This window comes from Triturus cristatus, chromosome 2_1, assembly GCF_964204655.1.
Source record: "Triturus cristatus chromosome 2_1, aTriCri1.1, whole genome shotgun sequence".
NCBI lineage: Eukaryota > Metazoa > Chordata > Amphibia > Caudata > Salamandridae > Triturus > Triturus cristatus.
In genome coordinates, this window is record NC_140581.1 from 807,334,007 (window position 1) to 807,356,189 (window position 22,183).

Here is a 22,183-nt window from a genome sequence, read left to right on the forward strand (position 1 = left end):
TCACTCTGTCTATCTTGTGCATATTTATACTTTTATCACTGCCTCACCTCTTTTCCAGTGTGCTTCTACCTCACTCAAACACACTTTAGTTTCTACCTGACCTCACCCCTCGGTGTATCCCATCACACCCCCTCTCTGCATTTCCTTCTCCTTATCTCTATCTTGACGTACCTTACTCTATAAGCTTACATACCTCTGTGCCTCTGTCTCTATCTACCTATTATTATTTCTATATTTTACTTTCTGCCTACTTTGTCTTCTCCCTTTACTGTATGTATCTCCCTACCTCACCCATCTCTCTCTAGCTCCCTTCTCCCTCTATTTAATCTCTCTCACTATACCTTTCTCTTTTCTTCTCTGTCCTTCTTCTGCCTCCCACCGTTCAGTTTTTCTTACTCAGCAGCATTGGAGGACACTAAATATAAGAAAGTGCTTTCTGAGTATAAAGAGCTAATCAAAGCAGAAAAGACCAAATACTTCTTGGGGAAAATCAAACTAGCTGCAAACTCGACCAGGGAACGTTTCAAAATAGTCAAAGATCTGACTAAATGGAACATCAGTAACATCTTTGTACCTAATGTATCTTTCTGCAATAAGTTGGCAGAGTTTTTCCAGCTCAAGGTCAAGTTTATTTTTCAAGCTTTCTCTCTGATTACACCGAGCATTGATCAAGAATAGGCACTATACCCCGGATCAGTCCAGGCACCCTGTGAATCTCCCATTTTTTTATAGGTTTTCACCTCTCATGGGGCAAAAACGACCAATATCATAGGCTTCAATAAATCCAGAGCCTTGTCCTCCATTGGCCGTCAATCTGATGGCCAGCCAGGTGGCGGGCCCACTCAAGGATTTAATAAATATGGCATTGAGCTCAGGGCATTACCCAATTATCTGGAAAAAAGCCTCCATTCTGCTTTTGGTGAAAAAACCTTCCCTTGACCAAAAGCTGGTGGAAAGCTACAGGCCCATCTCCCATTTTCCGTTTCCTGCTAAGATTTTAGAGAAGGCAATAAACAAGGAAACACTAACTTTTTTGCACACCAACCAGCTGTTCGCCCCTCACAATTCGGTTTTAGAGTAAGCCATTGTACAGGGTCAGCACTGATGGCTGTATCTGAGGAAATAAAAGATATAGTGGACAAGGGCGGCAGAGCTGCATTAATCCTATTGGATCTCTCTGCCGCCTTCGATATGGTTCACCACGCTCTTCTTATCAAACGTCTTAATTCCCTTGGCTTTCGGAATACTGCATTAACGTTGCTGAGCTTGTTCCTTGAAGATAGACAGCATTGGGACGAGGTGGGAGTTGTAAAGTCTAGATCATTCTCTCTCCCCTGTGGGGTGCCTCAAGGTTCAGCGCTCAGTCCCACCCTTTTCAATGTGCATGTCATGCCTTTGGCAAAACTCATTCACAGTTTTGGCCTGGCCGTATTATCCTATGTGGATGACATACAGATAGTGGTATCCTTCTCACCACAGGTGGAACATGATGCACACAACCTTTTCAGGTGTATGGCCGCAGTCGCAGGTTGATTGCAGAGAAATTGTCTTAAGCTAAATATGGACAAAACAGAGGTTCTGCTTTTTCAGAAGGAGACCTCCTTTTGGGATTCATCCTAGTGATCCTCGGAGTTGGCCGCATTACCTCAGCCAGTGGATAAGGCAAGCCAAATGGGAGTCCTCTTTGTCACCAAACTATGTTTCACTGCCTAAATTAATGCAGTGACCGTAGCTGTTTTTTTTATGCTGAGCGCCCTAAAAAAAAATTCTCCCATTCATTCCATTTGAACTACAAAAAACATTGCTGATGGCTCTCATTGCCTCCAAAATACCTGATAAAAAAACAGCAGTCTCTACAGAATGCTGTGGCAAGAACAATACTGAATGTCTCCAAGTTCAAACCAGTTTCTCACCTACTGTATGACCTTCACTGGCTGCCGGTGGAGAAGAGGATTACCTTTAAGGCTCTGTATTCAATCCACAAGGTGCTTTATAGAACTGGTCCATCTTTTTTTCGGGATCAGTTCTCCTGGTACTCGCCCAGCAGGAACCTCAGATCCAACTCTGTGCACATGGTCATGGTTCCAAGAATTAACAGAGCAAAATGGGGTGGAAGAACGCTTGCATACTGCGGTGGGAAGCTATGACATTCCCTACCTCTCTTACTTCGCTCCCAACCCACCATATAGAAATTCAGGGAGGAGCTGAAGACTTGGCTATTTCTTTTCCACTGTGCGACACCTTAGACCCTCCCCCTGGCTGATGGCCTCCCTCCCCGATCTTGATTTGCATAGCGCTAAGATGCCTTTGGGTAGTGCACGCTTTACAAAACTATTTCATTCATTCGTTCACTATCTATCCAGAGAATTATAAAAATAGAAAGAAGAGAGCCTGGCAGGCAGGGTAATAGAATTAAGGAGAGACTTATCAGCTTTCAATCAATGAGCTGGTGAAAATCCTCAGAACAATACTTTGGTTTTCACTTTTGAATCGAAAGTATAAGTGTTGAAGGGGATTTGTTTGAGATTATCAATATCCAGCAAGTAAAGCTACAACTTCAAGAGCTATGTTCTTTGAGCATATTTTAATAACATGCCCTAATTCACTAAACATTGACCTAGCTAGCCATACTATGGCATTTCCACAACTGGAAGACTAGGCTGGTTAAACACTGAAAGTGGTGAAAAATATTGTTGTCAGAAGATAAACAAGATCTAGATCCAAGTGCAAAAAATAACTTTATGCATGATTGTTTAAGTTTTCTTTTGAGACTATTTGACTAGTGGATGCTGGTCAGTTTGAGCTTACTGCTGCTTGGTGTGTCTCCATTTCTCAAAGTGCAACATATTGTTCAATATTGTTTGGCTTAATAAGGGCATGTTTCAACTAAAAATTAATTAAAATGTAAAAGTTGTTACAAAAAGGGACCCCAAACGTTGTCTTACCCATGACTGCAAAATCCTTCAGAACATACTGTCTCAAACTCCTTCAGAAGGGCGCAGCAGAATGCTCCATGATGTTGGATACTCCTGGGTGGTCATGTGGCAGTCTCAAACATTGCTTAAAAATGCTCCCAGCAGGCTGAGCTGATAAATTTTAGAAATTAAGGTTGTGTCTCTTTGGGGTAGCCTTGGCACCTTGTCCCAATTTCTTAAGGTGCTGGGCATCTTTTCCCTGGTCACTCCCAAGCCTCCTCAGTAGCTGGGCAAGTCTCCTAGACTAGACCTGGGAGTCTGAGTCAAACATTCAGTCCATTCAGGGCTCCTGGCAAGGTGCTGTGCAGCAGCTCCAAATTGTCAGCATGTTCTTCTTCTCTGGAGCCGTTTTTGTCCTGGATAATAACATGAGGTCAGCTTTCATGGCCCATGAGTGCCAATGTATAGCATTTGTTACAGAGACAGGTTTATACCACAGAGCAGGTAGCAGTTACCCCCTCCTGGTTCTCACTTCAAAGTCCAGTTGTTTTGTAATAAGCTGGTGGGTGGATCCACATTCATCCTAAATACAAACCAATGAATGACAATCATTGATCTGACAACTACAGTATAACAATATTGCAGCCATTACATTTTTGCAGTAATCCCTATGTATCATACTCAAGGCCACTGAAATTATGCTGCAGGAGATGAACGTTATTATGTGCCAGGGTTGACTAAATTATGCGGCAAGTAAATCCAAATTATATGGCATAATGCAGCACATTTTCTTATAGTTTTATCTCACTATTTTGACATTTTTACACCTGATAACAGTGTCTGAGAAAAGAGTTCACCTTAATTAGTACTCATTTCACACCCAAATAAAGAAATTAGCAACTGAAAGATGATTAGTCAACCTTTGTGAAAAGTCTTCCGGTGAGCAGGAACCACATCTTTTGTAACTTTTGATCCATTTGAACTAGAAACAAAATACATTTTTGTTAGAAGCTGCAGATTATGCGGCAAATGCGAAAATCACCACAGCTGCAGACTCACATATTTACAGTGTCTTTTATCATACTGCAACCTATCTTGCATGTTTTTTTTCAAAAACCCTTTTAGAACCCACACAAATACCACCTTATTGAAATGAAGTCTACTCTCTCCCTATTCATTGCAAACAGGTTCTTTGAATAGGTTCCCACTAACTGAGATGAGACACAAGAAGTCTCGAAAAGGTTTCCTAGTGAAAGCCCTCTCTCACACTAAGCACTTCTTTGGCATAAATATTACAAAAAGCCAGACCTCTTTTTGGTCCTGTGGGATACCTTCTGCTCCTTTCCCCTTCATTTCCTCCATTTCAATTTAAATGGCCAATAATTAAAGCTCTCAGATTTTCTGCTGGCTCAGCCAACTTTATATTACTCTAGCAGGAAGAATGTTTCACACCTCATTACTGTGCTAAGCCGTGCCAAAGGAGAAAAAAGAAACCAGAAAAACTGGTTTACTATTACTAGGTTTTTAGGCACCGAAAATCCTGTTTTATGAAGTTGCTCTTATGTTATACTTACAAAAACCCTATTTTCATGACTGAAGTAGAATTTTGATAAATAATAAAAATAAACTTCAAATGAACTTTGCAGCATTTTCCTAATCTAGTTATTGAAAAGTGACTTTTAAGCACAAATAGGAAAAAAGCCACGGCTGCATTACAGTGAAAATAGCACTTTGTAGCTAGCCCAGTCAATGCAAGGACACACTAAGCTCAATATTTAGCATGTCACACTTTTATAAATTAGGCACCCATTGTTGTGTTCTATAATGCACGCATAGTGATGACTTAGCTAATGTTTAAAATTATATTTCTCTGCACGTCAACAATTATTTTTGTTGTTGCCATTGTCTTCTGCAAAATGTAGGGGTTAGATATCAAGGCTAAAATGATTATCCTAAAAACTGTTTTTTGCCATCACACATGAGAATGGTGTGAATGTATACTGCAGCCAACATGCAACATTTAACTTGCATGACCGTTTTGCATTTTTTTGGCAAGTTACTGTGACTTTACTTAAAATATATGTAAGCCAATTGAGTTTAGAATTTTTTACAGCATATGTTATGGTCACACAAATGCACTGTTAGATTGAATTGAGTCTCAGACAGTGCAGGGACCAAATGCCAGCTTAGCCAGTTTAAATAAATAATACTAATCTCACAAGACTATTTAGACAGGCACTGTTCCTATGCTGAACATTTGTCTAAAAACCCTGGTGGAAGGTACCATGATAATCACAGAAGTTCATGAACTGCCTGATATTGACTAGTATGCTGAAAGTGCTGTGGAACCCAGATGGCCAGTTCGAATTAGGCTTTGTTTTTAGCAAATACACATGGGGCATACTTCAAGACAGGCAGTTACTTGGGATAGGCACAAAGTGACTGACTCTAGCGGAAAATGTATCTCGGGAGAAATTATCTGCCTGAACTAGTCTCCTGTGAAGCATTTAGTGCTCAAGCAGAAAACACGCACTATTAATAGTGAAAAATTTAATACTTTCAGGTTTTGCCAAGTTTCCCGAGTTTCACATATGAGAAATTAACAAGTTTTATGAATTCTGAATACATGGTTAAAATTTCACACATCCCTACATACAACGTGTAGGAAAGTGCCCCTTTTTGACATGGTCAACCCCACTTTTTGCCTGATACCTGATGTGATTTCGACTAAAAGTGCACTGGGACCCTCCTAACCAGGTCCCCAGTGCCAGAGCTCTTTCCCAGAAATTTGCCATTGTTACACAATTGGTACAACTTTAGCCCCCCTGTAACTCCCTAGTAAATGGTATCCCTGGTACCTAGGGTGTTGGGACTGAAGAAAGTCCGCTAGTGCTGCAGCGCAAATTGTGCCATGCTAGAGAGCCCTCAACAAGATCACGCAAACTGTCAATGCAGGCTGCTTGTCTTGGTGCAGACAAAACCGAAGAGTCGACATAGCACAGAGTCCTTTGTGCCATGCCTGCAGACACTGCATATAGGTAAACTACCCCTACAGCAGGCCTTACAGCCAGAAGGCAGGGTGCAGTATATCCCATGTGTGGACATATCCACCTGAGCAGATATTACCCTGCAAAGTTTAAGTCCATTCGTAGACATTGAAGTGAACAGCGAAGCCATAATGAGTACATGCTGGACACTTGTCATTACGAGTTCCTCAAATCAATGATGGCTTCACTGTACCCTGAGATGTTTGTTACCAAACATCTTATCTTAAGCCCACACTGATGCCAGCGTCGGATTTATTAAAAAATTCACACAGATGGCACCTTAGTGGTGCCCCTTGAAAACCTACTGACTACTAGTGTGGTTACCGACTGGTATCATCCAGCCTGCCACCATGAGACATGCTTCTGGCCTCTTGGAGTGAGAGCCTTCATTCTCAGAGGCAGGGAACAAGCCCTGCTCTGGACAGAGGTGTTCACACCTCTTCCACGCAGGAAGTGCCTTCCAGGGTGGGAAGCTTCAAAGGACATGCTGCCTTTAAAATGCTACCCAATCCTCTCCAGCTACTGGAACATGCTAACCCCCATATCCTGACCTCACGATTTGATGGAAGGATTGGCAGTAAAAATGTGTTAGATTAGGAGATGGGCCCACACCTAGCCAACACCACCCCTAAGGTCGAGCAGCTGATGTGGACCCCACTTTTCAGAATCCTCCATCTTTTGTTGGAGAGGAGTAGCCTATTAGTGTCAGGGTTATGCCCAATTCCCACAGGAAATGGTCATATAGAGGGTGTAGTCACCCTAAAGGTAGGTAGCCCATTAGCTACTACCTGGCATTCCCCTTAACTCCCCTAAATTGAGTATTTAGGTGGCACACCTCGACACAGAACTTCAGATTTGATAGAACTAAAGACAAAGAGGACAAAGAAGAGCTGCTGAACCCTAGAACTGAGTTCCTGCTATTAAGTTTTGGTGCGAACCCCTGCCTGCTGCTTCAAGACTCAACAATTGTGGTGAGCTCTCTCTTATGCTGCTGCTGTCTGGCCTCTAAGAACCCTACAGGACCACTAGCCTTAACTCATGAACTCCCTCAGAGGAGCTACTCCCCTGAAGGCCGCAGGCACCAAAACTGCAGAGTCTAGTCCACAGACTTGCAGCTGCCTGGCCGGACTGGCACAGCAACTGACCAGGGAGAGATACTCATGTTCTGGAAGGTCAGATCTGTCTCTCCCAAGTGTGGAGGCACCAGGACTGACCGAAGCTGAGCAGTACTAATACTCGGGAACCTTGAATCTTGCTCCAGATCTAGGGTGCACTTCTTTGTCTTTAGTTTGATTGTGTCCTAGTTGCAGGTGTGTTGAATACCAGAAGAGTTGTGAGCTAGTCAGCCTGAAGGACAGGGTTGCTGGTGAGAATGGTTTTGTAGAGGTTGCAGCTTCATTTTAGGTGGTTACAGCTTTTCCGTGCAGCCACTGGAGTGCCAACACAGTGGGGGTAATGCGTGATTATATTCCCTCAGGCTCTTGATGAAGAATCCCTGTATAGGTAGGTTGCCCTAAGGTGAGGCCAGTGTGGGGTTAGGTGGGCTATAAAGAATGGCACTGCCACCATCCATATGTTATAGTGCCGGGGCTTAGACCACAGTTATGAAGTCACTTTGTGAGAGAAATTGTTTAATTTTCTTTTGGAGAGAGGGCTAGTACCAGGTTGTTTTCTATTTATTTATGTTTTCCTTGAGGGTAAGAGTAGTGTCGAGGGTGGATTCTAGAGACCTGGCACATGGCGAAAGTTGTAGTTTGAATAAATCAGAGTCCTGTTGTTAAGCCAGGTTTGGATACTTTGTTGCTTGTTGTTACATGTTCTGTGTCATGGGGTAATGGTGAATTTTGATATTGTTATCTGTTAGGAGAGTCTCAAGTGAATTCATGTAGGGGATGAAGATGACTGGGGAAAAGATAGAACCCTGGAGAACTCTGCAGGAAATTGTTCTCTTATGGGAACACTAGGTGCCTACCTGAACAAACTGAATTAATTTGAATAGACAAGAGGATTAGTGAAGGATGTTTTTCTTGTGAATCCCATTCAAAACTTCAGGGTGTGGATGACAGTGGGGTAATAGTCAATGTTGTGAGCAGCTGAGCGGTCCAGTAATATCAGGAGGCAGGAGTCATCTTTATTTTTGGTCAGGAGAGCATAATCTATGATTTGAAAGGTAGCTGTTTCTATTCTGCAGCATGATCTGAAGCCAGACTGATAATCACGCAGGAGGAGATGGTTAGTGGGTTTCTGCAGGAATGTGAAAAGCTGACTTGTCTTGAGAGCTTCCGGGAAGAAGCCTTGAATGTGGATGGAGTGCCCAATAGTAAAGTGCACAAAAGTGACTAGGGATGAGTGAGCTTCTCTAGAGTGGCCCTTTGATGAAGGATATGGATGTTTTCATTTTTATAGTTGGTGTCTCTGGTGGAACTGATCATGTTGTGGGTTTTTTTACAGACAGGGATTTGAAACATCACCATTGTATGATGTAGCTAGTTGGAGAGTGTGCCAGAGAAAAAGTAGATTTGGCATTGTCAGTGTGATGTCAGATCTTTAGTAGTTCTTCATTGAGGAGGTGGTTTATTGCATTGTACTTGACAATGGAGTGTGGGGAAGGAGTGGAAGCAGTTGTGATTGTTTTGAAGAGTGCTCTGCTTCTGTTATCTGCTTCATTGATGGTATTGTTATAGCAAATGGCTATGGCTGATGTGAAGACTTGTGTATTATATGGAAAAACGTCTGTAGTAGGAAGTAATCAGAGTTCAGTTTTTTCCATTTTTCAGACTGAATATTTGTTGTTGCCAATTTCTTTGGTGTACTGTGATGATTGCTGGTGCTTGCATATTTGTGTTTTTGTTGGAGCATAGGTGCTCATATGTTTTTCATAAAAGACTTCAAAACACCGGGACACAACATGAACACTCTTCAAAATGGGACTCTACACACTTTGGAGTACCTAAATACAACATAAACAAAAGCCCAAAGCTCATTTGCTAAGTAAAGGGAAATATTTATTGCAGTAAGTTCCCATATATCAAATGGCAATAATGCACAAGTAAAATAAATGCATATAGTGAACGTACATACACAAGAATAAATGCATAGAAAGATAACTGAGCGTACGTAAAAATGAATAATTAAAACTTGGAATCCTTCGCCGGCTGTGTGTCTGGCATCAACCTTCCAGCACATCTGGGGAACCAGTTGACAGTCTCATCAGGAGCTCTGTGCCAGGAAAGAGCTCTAGGCAGTGCATCCACTCCCAGAAGGGTTCCCTACAAAGCGCCAACAGGTCTCCGTCTTTATACTCTTTACTAACATGGAGAGATTCTTCTAGAAGCCCCCCGTTTCCTTCATCTGCACTGTAGGTGCTGGCTACACTCTATGCATCGAGGTCACTCAATGGAGCTGGCTAAGGTCCGATGAGAGCTGAGGCAGGATTCTTCACTTTCTCATACTTGGACGAGGTACTCTTCCCACACTGTCTGTTCTAGAAGCTTATGTCTCTCGCTTGGTTAAATGAGAAACATTAAACAATTCTTTGTGAGCAGGTAACCTGGGACCTGCCTGCATTTGCAGCTGAAAGGCAGGGTCAGACAGACACAAGATGAAACCATACTCACAAATGTAGTTAAAGCAACATGTAGTCAATTGTCAACACATGATCTCACAATATATAAATGCCTGTAGCACTACATGTCCATAAAACAGGCCAATTTTGGTCCTGTGGAATACCTTATGCTCCTTTCCATTCCAATTCCCTCATTTCAAGTTAGACGGCCAAGGATGAAATATGGGCTTGAGCTTTAAATTGTATACGGTGGAGACTTTGAAAGATCTAAAGGTTTGTTGTTTTCTTTTCGGGTAATCAATGTGTTGGCTGGATGTTAAAAAGGGTAATTCAGATGATGAAGTGGGCAGTCCAATTTAGGGGTGTTTTAGGCATGCACTGTATGGTTCATGATGTTGAGAAGATGAGGTCCAAGATGTGGCCTCTGGATTGTATCTAGTGGCAACTTATACCACATTAAGAATGTCAGAGAGGTTATTGAGTGTGTCTCTTTGTTTTTCTCCTGCTTGCATTGTCTTTGAAACTGAACTTACTGAGAATGATGAAGTGGGCTTGCTGAATTGTTGAAGTAGTAAAGAGGTCTGAGAATTCATCTAAGAGATCCTTGCTCTTTCCAGGAGGTCTGTTGATGAGGTGGAAGAGGGCAGACTGACTTGTTGAAAGAGAGAAATGCCATTTAAGGAGCTCTATGAAGTTGAATGTTGCTTCCTTGCCGATTGTGCAGACCAGTTGGACTTACAGATGACAGTGGGACCTCACCCCTTTTGATGAGCACTCTCTGAACACTGGATACTAGCTGGTCAAAAAAAGGCACCTAGTATGTCCTAGGATGTGCAAGCCATTCTTTTCTGTGACGAAGAATGCATCAGAGGTGATGAACTTTGCAATGCTTGGAGCATGGAGTACTTCCGTGCATTCACTGATATGAAGTGTGTGTTTGGTAGTTTGAGAGGCGTGGTGGTTAGTGGGATGTGTATGAGGTCGGGTCTTTGTGTTGTGAGAATGCTATGTGAGTGTTTGTTTGATATAGGTCTGGGAATGAGTATTGGGATTCACATTGTGGTGTACTGAGTGCGGTACATGATGAGCTTTAAGTGGAGGAGCAGTCCTTTCTCAAGGCCCTGACTGACTAGTCAAGAATATATCAGCTCTTACAAAAGGACTATCTTTCTCCAGGCTCGTTATTTGCCTTTTACTAGTAGTACTTCGCTGCTTTCCGGAATAGGATTTTTAGGTTATTTTTATGGTGCAGATTATGAACTACCTGCCTATTGAGTGAGTGTTGCCCTTGGTGATATTGTATCTGGGGTGAATGGCAGAGGATGAGGAGCCATCATTGGCCCCATAGGATTGGAGAAACGTGAAATGCAGTAGGCATTCCTCTTTACACAAAGCTGCTCAGCGAGAATTTCAGGAAAGTGTGCATTCTGACGTTGATGAGAACGGCACTGATGCAGCTGTCCCCTCTATGGGGTGTGGCAGTCTATTACATCATGTCGGCCATGGCAAATGTGGTTTGATAAGCCAAGATGACAGATGATGTAAGAATCTGCACGTGGCTAGAGAGAGCTTGGCTTCAGTGAATGTCATTTTCCATTAGCAGATGCAGAGTATGGATGAGATCGAGTAACATTTCTTTGGTAAAACTATACCTCTAATAAACGTCTTCCTCACGCTTTTCAAATATTGTTTGCCTAAATATCCCCTTTCTTCCTCTGCTGTATCTGCACGCGCCATCACCTTTTGCTCCTGTGAAAATTACAGGGCAAAGCAAAATTCAAAAGAACCGGATCTTTTCGTAAATAAGTAAAATGCGTATACACCCATCATCCTTCAACTGTGCCACGTTTACATCTATTTTAGAGTAGAAGGTGTAAACTGTAACCATTATAATATTCTTCATAAGCAAATATATAGGACAAATTACTAGAAAAACGTAAGTAATAACTTCTCTAACTCCTGGATGAAATCTCCATACATGCACTGAATTTAGTACAAAAGCAGGTACCATCGTTCCAAAGACACTGATGGAGATGATGAAAAATAGACTTCACTCATGACAGCACGCTCTTGACTATATACAAAGAGCAGACCTCTGGTTGCAGCTAAAGATTTATTTTCACACAGAATCGTTAGTCTTCCAGCATTGATTGACTTATTAGCAGAGGCAATCCACTCGCCAAGCTCTGCTTCAACAGAGGTCAGAGTCCGAGGGATGAAAGAGAGCAGCTTTGCAGGCCCCACATACCTATCTCAGAAGAATACCTTCAATGAAGAAAGCGACATCAAACACTTGAAGTGCTGGCTTTCCCAACAGCTGTGGGAACAGCTTTTTTCTTCTTCCTAAATCAAGTATTCATGCTACAGCACTATGCTGCTGTGTCAACAAATTATTTCTGTGGCATCGGAGTTTTTCTGTACACTAAATTAATGGCCGCACTTAATAATTATTTGGAACACTTTTATAAATCTTTCGAAGTTGCTTGCTGAATTAATTTTTCGCTTATGGCTGTAATCGGCCATAAAACGACTTCCTGGCTATTAAAATATGCTTCTTTTAATTGTGCTCAGATGATTGTCTCGCACAGTGAATGCACTGGTTCTTGGTACAGAGTTAACTGGGAAGGGGTAGTGTGAGATTCATTATGGGCCTGACTCATAAAGAGTTACACAAACAAGCTGGAAGTCTTTGTATCGCTGATTTCAGCCAATGATTTGCAAAGGCTTCTGTATGGTTGGGTACTCACAGAAAAATCTCCAGAATTCCATTGGAAATATAGGCAAATTCTAGTTGTTCTTTGCATGGTTATACTGCCACATATTTGAGCCAGTGGATTGTCCGCAGGTAGACAATTAATAGAGTAAGTGTTACATACCTGTGTATTTTTTTAAATTATTTAAATGCATTGGAAATATTTTTAGTGGTGGGGAGAACCCTTTCTCCTCACACCCTTTAAATGTGGGAAGTTTGTTATGTTATATTATTAGTATTTGTTGAGCGCACGTACACCACACAAGTTTCTTGGTGCTAGGGTAACAAGAACATATCATGCCAATTACAGGCTTTACTCACATGCTGCTCTGAATAGCCAAGTTTTGAGTGGCTGTCTGTTTTTCATAGAGCTGAGGGCTGTTCTGATCTCGACAGGAAGGGAGTTCCAGATGCAGGGAGCGAGTACTGAGAATCTGGAACTAGCCATTCTCTTTTTTTTTTACATTTTGAAATTGTCAGAAGATTCAAATGAATGTTTCTTAGGTTTCGGTTGGGGGTGTATTTTTGAATTTGGGCCGATTTAAAAGTTGGACTTCTTCCATTGAGGCATATAAAAATAATGCAATTTGTCCTAGAGACAGTCCTTTGTTCTACTGAAAGACAGTGGAGTTTTCTCATCAAAGGGTTCATGTGGCAGTTTTTTGGGTTGTTGGAAAATTAACCTGGCTGCCTTGTTCTGGGCCGTTGGGAGCCTCATATTGAGGACTTATGGGAGGCCCAGTTAGAGGGAGTACATGTAATCTATTCTAGAGGCAGCTAGGGCAATTACAACATGAACTAGGGACTCAAAACTAAGGAATTCACAGATTTTGCTGATTCTACGGAGTTGTAGAAAACAGTAAGAAATTACTGCTCCTAGTTGGGGTTTCATAGAGAGTTCCTTGTTGATGAGGACACCAAAACTCTGTACTGATGTTTTGGGTGGGGGTGGGCGGTCCATTACAGGAGGACAAAATGAAGTACTCCAAAAATCATACTTGCTTTTGGTGATGACAATTTCCAATATGTCTGAATTTAATTTACTTGGTTGCTGTTGATCCAATTCAATTGTTTTCAATTTTTATTTATGATTAATCCAGGCACAGATGAACAGTATTGTACTTTGAAAAGTTTGTGTTGATTCAGGGGAGTTGTCGATGGTAAAGAGTAACTAAATGACATCTGCGTAGTAAAAACTTTTTGGCATTAATTTTTTAAGGGTATGATGTAAGGGGTGTATATAAAGGTTAAAAAGATGAGGGAACAGCAAGGGTCCCTGAGGTACTCCATAGCTCAACTGACCTTGGGATGAGCGAAAGGGAGACAGCCGGACCAATTGTGAGCAGTCTTTTAAGAAGGAGATGATCCAATCAAGCACTAGACCCTGCAAACCTGCGGCTCTGACATAATCCCCCAAAAGATCATGGTTGACCGTCTCAAAGGTCGCCGATATGTCAAGGAGGACCAATGCCTGTGTGATGCCCCTGTCAGCTTCTTCTCACATGTTATCTACTACGGAGGGGATGACAGCTTCGGTGAAGTGGGCCGGCTGGACACCCGCCTGGTGAGGGTCAAGGAAATTGAACTCCTCTAAGAAGGAACAGAGGTTTAGAGCAACATGTGTCTCTAGTACCTTCACTAGATAGGGGAGTAAGGAGACAGAACTCTAATTTTTCAGAACAAGTGGGTCTTCGTCAGCTTGCTTTTGGAACTCTACCACTATGGCCTTCTTAAAGGAGCTAGGAACACTGTGTTGGCTAAGATACAGGTTAAGAAAGGAAATGGCTGGGTTGGAGAAGTGAGAGAATACTGTTTTTAGAACACTTGTGGGCAAGTGTCATTTGGAGAGCCTGACTTAACTTTGTTAAGCAGGCTCACAAGGCAATCCTTGCTGATAGCAGGAAAAGCAGCAAGAGTAATAGGGTTTCTGTCTTCTAAGGATGTTTCATTGAGATATAAGCTAGGAGGAATGCTATCTTTGATCGTCTTGATCTTGTAGATGTAGAAGGAGCTAATGGCATCGCATAGGTTAAGAGTCAGAAAGATGGGTAAGGTCACTCTATCAGGGTTTGAGAGTTTGGAGACGTGTCTGAACATATCCTTTTATTTGTTCGCAGAGTTCAAGATTTTGTTCGAAAAGAAGGCGGATTCAGCTTGCATGTTTAGTTTTTTATATTCTTTGCGATGTTTTATATGAATTTCCTTTTTGTCAGGCAAAAAATTGGTCCGCAATTTGCGTTCAAAGCCACTTAGTTCAAGTTTAGCTCATTTAAGGTCTTCTGTGAAACATTTAGATGCGTTGTGACATCTGGCCTGTTTAGCTTTGCAGAGGAGCCATGCGTATTGCTGGCTACTGTTAGCCACTTAGTGATTGCTTCCCAATAAAGGTCTATGCTGTCATTTAGATTAGGTAGGGTGATTGTCAATGAGTCACAAAAAGAGTTCAGGCCTACTCGGGACTATTTTCTGGAAAGAATTCCAGGACATGGGGGAGGTTTATGAGAAGCCAAACCTGTTAATGAGAATGTAGTTAAAAAAATGGTCAGATCACGTGCAGGGAGAGATCTTAAGATTAGACAGAGATAGATTAGTAAACAAAACTTGGTGTAAGGGTGTGACCTTTAATATAGATAGGTGAGAACACATGTTGTTCAAGGTTCAGGCTGCTTAACAGACCAGATAGATCTGTGGATGGTTGCCCGCCATTTTCCTTGTTTGCTCAGTACTTGAGGTCGACGACTAGAGATATTTTTTCATGGCCGATGACTAGTGGATACATTGACTCAGCAAGAAGTTGTGGGAAGTTCTGCAAGTAACCCGGAGGTCTGTACATATGAACGCATGCCAGGGAGGAGGTTGGCGAAACAAGTTTAATCATAAGGCTATCGACAATCAGAAAATTAAATGTGATAAGTCTGGAAAACGGAGGTATTTCTTGGTGGCTGCCGCTACGCTTCCTCCTATTTTACCTGTAGGTCTATTGGCTTAAAATAGAGAGTAGCCTTCTGGAAGGGCAGCTAAAATATCTGGAGAGGATTCGTCAGTGAACCAGGTTTAGCTTAAGAATTAGATGGCCTGGGAGCTCTGACTGGCTCAGCCCACCTCAGCCCTCATTGGTTCCCCACAATATTCAACTCTAAGGTGCAAGTAACGCAGTTAAAGTACAGTTTTAGAAGGAATAAAAGCTCAAATATAGTGATAAAGGGCTTGGTTTTCAATAATAAGGTGCAATGCTCTGTTCTTACTGAAGTTACTAAAGTGCGGCTAATGCAATTGCAATTACCAGTATGCATGTTTCCAAACACAAATTGGATAATTGCACCATTGGCAGGAATTTATGAGTCTCCAAAATGTTAAATCTATGTCAATGTTCACCGCCTTTCCAATGGCGAAATCTGTACTCATGTCCTCGAATGCCCAATGTGCTGCACCTATACTGAAACTAACAACTGTACAAAACATCCCTCACTAGCAATGAACTACAGGTATTACATCTGTGGTCAAAAATATGAGAACATCAGGCATTTGCTCCGACAAATGTTATACATCGATCCACAATGTTGTGATTAAACTTCAAAGTAAATTCATCCACGATTTATCTTTCCCAAATTTCTTATTACTCTGAAGAGGCAAACAATAGAAAGAAGAGATTTCATTTCAACTGGTTTCTTCTTCATTCATCACTACAGAAAGAGGCTACCTCAAGAGCAATTCAGCACAGATCACAAACAATGAGATGTCAACAGCCGCCAATAAGATGACCTTTGTGCTGTTGATATAGAAAAGTATAACTTGGATTTTAGGAAGACGGCAACAGGGCCAGACAGGGAAACAAAATCAGCCTATAAAGTTGTAGCAATTAAATTACGGCCCAATAAACCACTAAGCAAGCTAATTGGCTAAGTTTAACCCTTTTAGGTTGTATTGGTCACAGTGGGATGTGGAATTTAATAAAGTCTAATGGGCAAAAATGTGTCTGAGTGGTGTAAATTGAATGACAATACTGAGATGCAAACATCCCTTTCAAATAAGCAGAAACAATAAAAGCCACAACTACAGATTGTAATTAACATTTCATAGTTACTCAATAAACAAATACATAAACAAATGCATTCAAGGGCTTTTAAAGATTCATAAGGGAAAAGGCAACAGCAAGGTATTGCATTTAGAGGGACTAGAGTTCAGAAATCGGAAAACATGTTATCGGTGACTGGGACTTTTTCATGCCCTTGGTGTTAAGTTAGGCAGCGCTTTATGCAAGGACTTTTTACTAATGTAATATGGGAGCAGATTTCTGGAGATACTAACATTTTACAAGAATGTTTGCGTTTTGGAACAGGAATGTCCCCCGCATGGCGTACAGTTGTGTCCACTGCCCTGCACTGCATACACTGCACTGTGAGCATCTGGTACTTTGACCCAAGCATCATGCTGATCTAGCATGTGCATGACTCCTTAGCCATGTCTTTGAAAAAGTGTCTGATCCAGAACCTGTCATAGACCTGGAGGGATGAACCAAGCAGGTACGCCTTTGTGGCAGAGGAAAGCAGTCTCTGTCATGAATTTATGTGTGTGGTGTGGAGGAGACAGCATACTGAGGTTATTAGCAATTGTAGCATGACCAGACTATTTTATCTGTGGCTACCGATAAACCTGTATCCTAACACCAAGATCCCAAGGTCATGTATAGGTGTGTTTGTTGGGTAAGCATGGTACTACACATTGAATCATTCCCTGAGTAAACAGGAATTACACTGGCCCTGACCTATTCATTTGCAGAAGGTGGGGGTGAGGTTACTTTCCCAGACAGTGATAAGTGTATGGCTGCATTCCAGAAACTAGAGGGAGGAAACCTTCTCACTAAAGTGGAGAAAGACGAGACAGGCTTCCCTCTGGGAATTGAGTAGGTCATTTTGTCACACTGGGCTTACTCTTCCTGAGCACTGCCATAAGGTTAATGGTAGGAGTTAAAGGTGGGAATCCAGTTCCTATTTTCAGTGCGGTCCTTTAAAAGTGATTCAGCTGTTTGTCTCTCTTCCTGCTCATTATTAAATATTGATGTTATTAGTCATGTGAAGACTGCTCACTACTCTATGTGCCTCTGTTATGGGTGCTCCGGCCTGAAGATGCCTCTGTTGTGAGGCACATCACCCCGGACAAAAGCAGAGCCTGTAAAACAGCCCGGAATGGACACATGAAATAAGAACTGACCCCGACCACTTCTGTGAAGCTAGCCAGATAATAAAGATACCCTGCCTCTCATCACTCATTCTCTTTGACCAAGGAGGAGGGGGCCCGTGGAGTACCTACTGCACAACAAGAGCAAATGTCCATCTAATAGGCGAGTGAACATCACCTGGAATCTTCTCTGTTTTCCCTGTCCATGAGGAGCTGACTACTGAAGGCATTTGACCCTGGTGCTATGGGTTTGTTAACTAGAGACTTGTGAAGAGCGTGAATTAGATTTGGAACCAGTCACTGATGCAGAAGCAGAACATTTGAAAAAGTCCACATACTGTCTGAAGATAGCCAAACACTGGAGCTGTACTGCCTCCAAGACACTGACTTGCAGCCTGCATCTGCAGATGAGAAACAGAGCACCCTAGCCTGACCATGGCTAGCACATACACTAAACGCAGGAGGCCAGAGTAAAGGCTACCGCAGACAAAAACAAAGGCAAGAGACTGGGTGCTATGGCTACCAAAGACTGGTATTTTGATTGGATAGGTGGGCGAATTGCTGCACCTGCAGCACCTGCATTAATACCTACACCAGAACAAAGCTTGAGTAAAGAAAGGATAGTGAAATGGTGCAGAGTGAGAAAGGTGAGCAGCCTTACATAGAAGTATTAGTCTCATATATTTAACCCAGGTTGTATGAAATTAGGTTATTGCGAGGATTGAGAGGCCTACTTGAGAAATAAACACAATCGTTGTCATGGTGAACCACAAACGTCAATATATAAACCTGTGCTTAACCCTATGGTAGATTGGCACACAAGAAATCAGGCTTAAGTTAGAGTCTATGTGTACAGTATTTATGCATTACTCAAAGAGCAATAAAGTAAAAACACAACACAAGAATATTCCCAAACCAATTTGGTAAATAGAGGATATTTTAATAAATAAAAGAACATAAAAATGATAGAAATCCAATCAGTAGAACCAGAATTATGAGTTTTTAAAGTTTAAGGAAAATAAGCAACAAAAAAGGCATGACACACCATCTGTAGGTATCTGGTCACATCGGTCCACAACAAAGTCACAAGGTAAAGTCAATCACAATGGATTAACAGTTGGATATGGGACTAGGTGGGACCCTACCTGAGTTGTACCTATTGCCCTTGGTTAGGGGACTGAGAAGTGCTGTGATGCAAGGTTCTGCATCAGCCTTCAGCGCATTGCGTCGGCTCCAGTGAAGCAGATGATCAGGAGCCGTGAGGGGTTGTGATGTAAGTCCGTGAGTTGGACTGCACCTCTCTACATCAGTTCCAGTGAAGTCACAGGTCAGGAAGGGTGAGGTGCTGTGATGCAATGTCTTGCATCCTCTGCTCTGCGTCTGTTCTGGTGAAACCACTGGTCAGTGATTGCAAAATGCTGCGATGCAAAGTCTTGCATCGGTCTTCACCACACTTCATCAGTTCTGGCGAAGTTGTTGATAAGGAGTTGTGAGGTTGTGAGATGCGAGGTCCTGCATCTGATCTGGTGAAACATTCAGTTGCACAGAAAGGAGTACATTTTGACTCCAGCCAATGGTCCTGAACATGAAGGACAGCACTTGCAGGGTCAGGGCTCACTCCCACTCCCACATAGGCTAGCAGATGGGACCTAGCCAGATCCAGTTAGGTCCAGTTAGCTGGGAAGTAGGAGAGGCCTCTGGAATCTTGTTGTGTTCCTGTAGCTCAAACAGGAGTCCAGCCACTTGAACCTTGAAGCCACTTCTGGGGATCCAAGGTTTAAGGCAAACAGGTTCAGCCTTCCTTCTCTGGACATCCGTCTGAATATTGCACAGGTCTAGGAGTGCTCTGATGAGAGGTTCTGAAGGTGCGACTTTTATGCCAACCTGTGTGTCGGGGTCCCTCTCTTTTGTCTACCCCTAAACTGGTTATGGTCAATCTGCATCTTCCCCTTGGTTTGGATTGTAACTATCTAGGGTAAAAAAGTGTAGGTAGACCTAAATGTCAGCTGCAATTGCCAGTGATAGGTCAGGCAGATTTAGAAGACAGGAAGGAGGAGGGCACATCATTCAGGATATCCTTTCAAGCTCAGGAGAGTACATCCACCCCAGGCCCCCCTGCTCAGAAGAACATCCTTCCCCATACCCAAGGCCATTTTGTCCCCTGTGTGGAGGGAATACACGTTACACCACAGAAGAGCAATTAGCAGTCATGGGACCCTGGACACTGGCAGAAAGGCACATTTAGTTTAGGCAGACACATGCAAAGTTTCTAAAGTGGAATTTTCTCAATAGTATTTTAAAATCTGACTTCACCATTAAAAAGGATTTGAATTGTAATAAAAATGAGTGGAAGAAGTATTTCCCTATCTGCTCCCAAAATTAAGTTATCACTTATTGAGTGTAAAAAAGTATCCCAGTGTTCGTCTAGGGGAGAGAAAGCCTTGCTACAGTGAAAAACACCTTGGGAGTTTCTCACTACCAGGACTTGTAAAACCTAGGTACAGATAAAAGGAAGGTTGATTGCTGACACTGGACACAACAAGCTGAAGTGGCATGTTTTACAATGCTACTTCAGTGGTAGGCACAATGAGTGCTGCAGTCCACTAGTAGTGTTTAATTGATGTGTCCTGCATACATATAATGCTATATACTAGGGACTTTTAACTACATTAATTGTATCAATCAGCTGTGCACCAATTTACCAGATTTAGAGGGTAGTGCACAGTACAAAGTACTTTCTTTTGATGAAATATGCACTGTTGGCGATGCAGCGAGCGCAAGGTAAATAGTTTTATTTATTTAATTACTTACCTTACTCCTGTCCGTTGTATGTTGGACTCCACTACCCCCCCCCCCCACCCTGCCCCTCCCCTGCCCCACCCCATCACCCTGCAGCACTCCCTCGGCAAGCTGCCACTGCCAAATAGTCTGATATCGTGCATATTCGGAGTGTCATATGTTGTGGTAAACAGAAACCTCCATTTAGCAGCACTCACCAATAGTCTTCAGCTGTGATTTCAAGTGGAACACTGCTAAGTAGCCCACATAGTGCATTTTGGAGAATGTGGTCCATCTTTTGCAATACGGCAGGTTAGTCAGTGAAGCAAAGATATATAACTATTCATTTCTTTCAGCATTTCATTTTCTTAGCCCCAGGCACATGTTTCGCTCTTCATTAGCTCTTCGGTGGAGCAAAGGAGGTATTGAATGCCCACCTTCTTTGCAACATACCAATTAAAGACTTCTTAACTGTTCAACAAACAGCATGTTACTCCAATGGTCATCTCCCTACAGTGCATAGCCAGTGGCCTCGGGAACCATTTTTTACAAAACACCCATTTTGTTGTGGTGGTGATGTGTTCTGTTGTTTTTTTCGTGGTATTTTTAGTGTGTGCTGCATTACTTCAAACTGAAATTGTACTGACGTTGTCTTCATATTTTAGCTGTCTTCATGTGTGGTGTTACGTTTTCATTGTGTCATCATGTTGTTTTGTCCTATTGATATTTTCGAATATTTTCGAAAATTTGCTGTTGAGATGTGAACAGATGCTGTTTATTACCAGCCAAGTTCCAATGACAAGTTACCATTTAGCACTGTCTAAGTTGGTTTTCAACAATTTAAGACAAGTCAGTTCAACTGTAGCAGAAACGTCCCTTAAATTAGCAATTCGAGTTTCCATGTTATGTGATTCGGTCTCATGACTTTGAATAGAAAACTAAAAAGTCTGGACTTAAAATGCACGGAAGTGAGTGAAAAGATTAAGAGGATGTAGGGATAGATTAGGATGTAGATGCGAGGAACTTTGAAGAGGAAGAGGCACAATCAATGAGCAAGACGCAAGAGTAAGACAATAAAGATAAAGGTGGATAATGAAAAGTGATCAAAGAGGAGGTAGGGAAGGGGAGGAAAGAACAGCGAGTAGTCCAGAGAGAGAGAGGAAAACAATACAAAAAATGTAAGAGATACTGGATATCAAAAAGCAATTTAATTACAAGTCTTGGTAGAGGATAAAGAGGTGCATTTTGCAGAAAATAAAAAGAGACTCTTACAACCAAAGTCATCCGAAAGGAAGTCCAAAATGAATGAATATACTCGGGAAAAAGACTTAGCAGCAAGCAGCCTTCTGTGTTTCACATTTTTAAAATTTATTTTTGAGTAGTAGACAAACTATGCTTCTCAGATTTGCTTTGCCACTTGAGCGTTTTAGGGATGCTTAAGAAACTCAGCATTTTATGTTGTTCTGGCTTCTAGGGAAAGTCACTGAAGGTCCTTTTGAGCAGGGTGTATTGACTGAATGCCCTGCTACTGGAAACACATCTGGTGGTTAAATAAAGAACAGCTTTAAGCGGTGGTCACAAGCATTAGTGCATAGACAGCCCAGGATAAGACCAAGGCCTGAACCACCAGGTCAAAGTCATGAGGTTGCAGAAATGGTTTACATTTTTACTAAATGGAGAGTGGATATTAAGTTGTTTTTCTGTTTTACAAAGTAATATCGTGAATGATCAAATTAGGCTATTCCTGCAAAAATTGCAAGTAACGTTGTATGTAAATACCAGCAAATCGCTTTAGAGCACAGAGTGTGAGTGGGAAAGAACAGAGGCCCTGCCAGGTGTGGCTTTGACTGTCTCTCTCAGTCACAAGCAGATGTGCTGTGATCTGCACCTGATATACATTCCATTCTAAAGCATCAGTCCTGTTTGTCCTGCACGGTGCGGTGCTGCT

At 42.1% G+C, this 22,183-nt stretch overlaps 1 protein-coding gene across 2 annotated transcripts in view; it reads left to right on the forward strand.

Annotated features, from left to right (window-relative positions):
* Window positions 1-22,183, forward strand: part of CNTNAP4 (contactin associated protein family member 4) — a 1,754,782-nt gene that overhangs the window by 168,593 nt on the left and 1,564,006 nt on the right. The window lies entirely within an intron of this gene.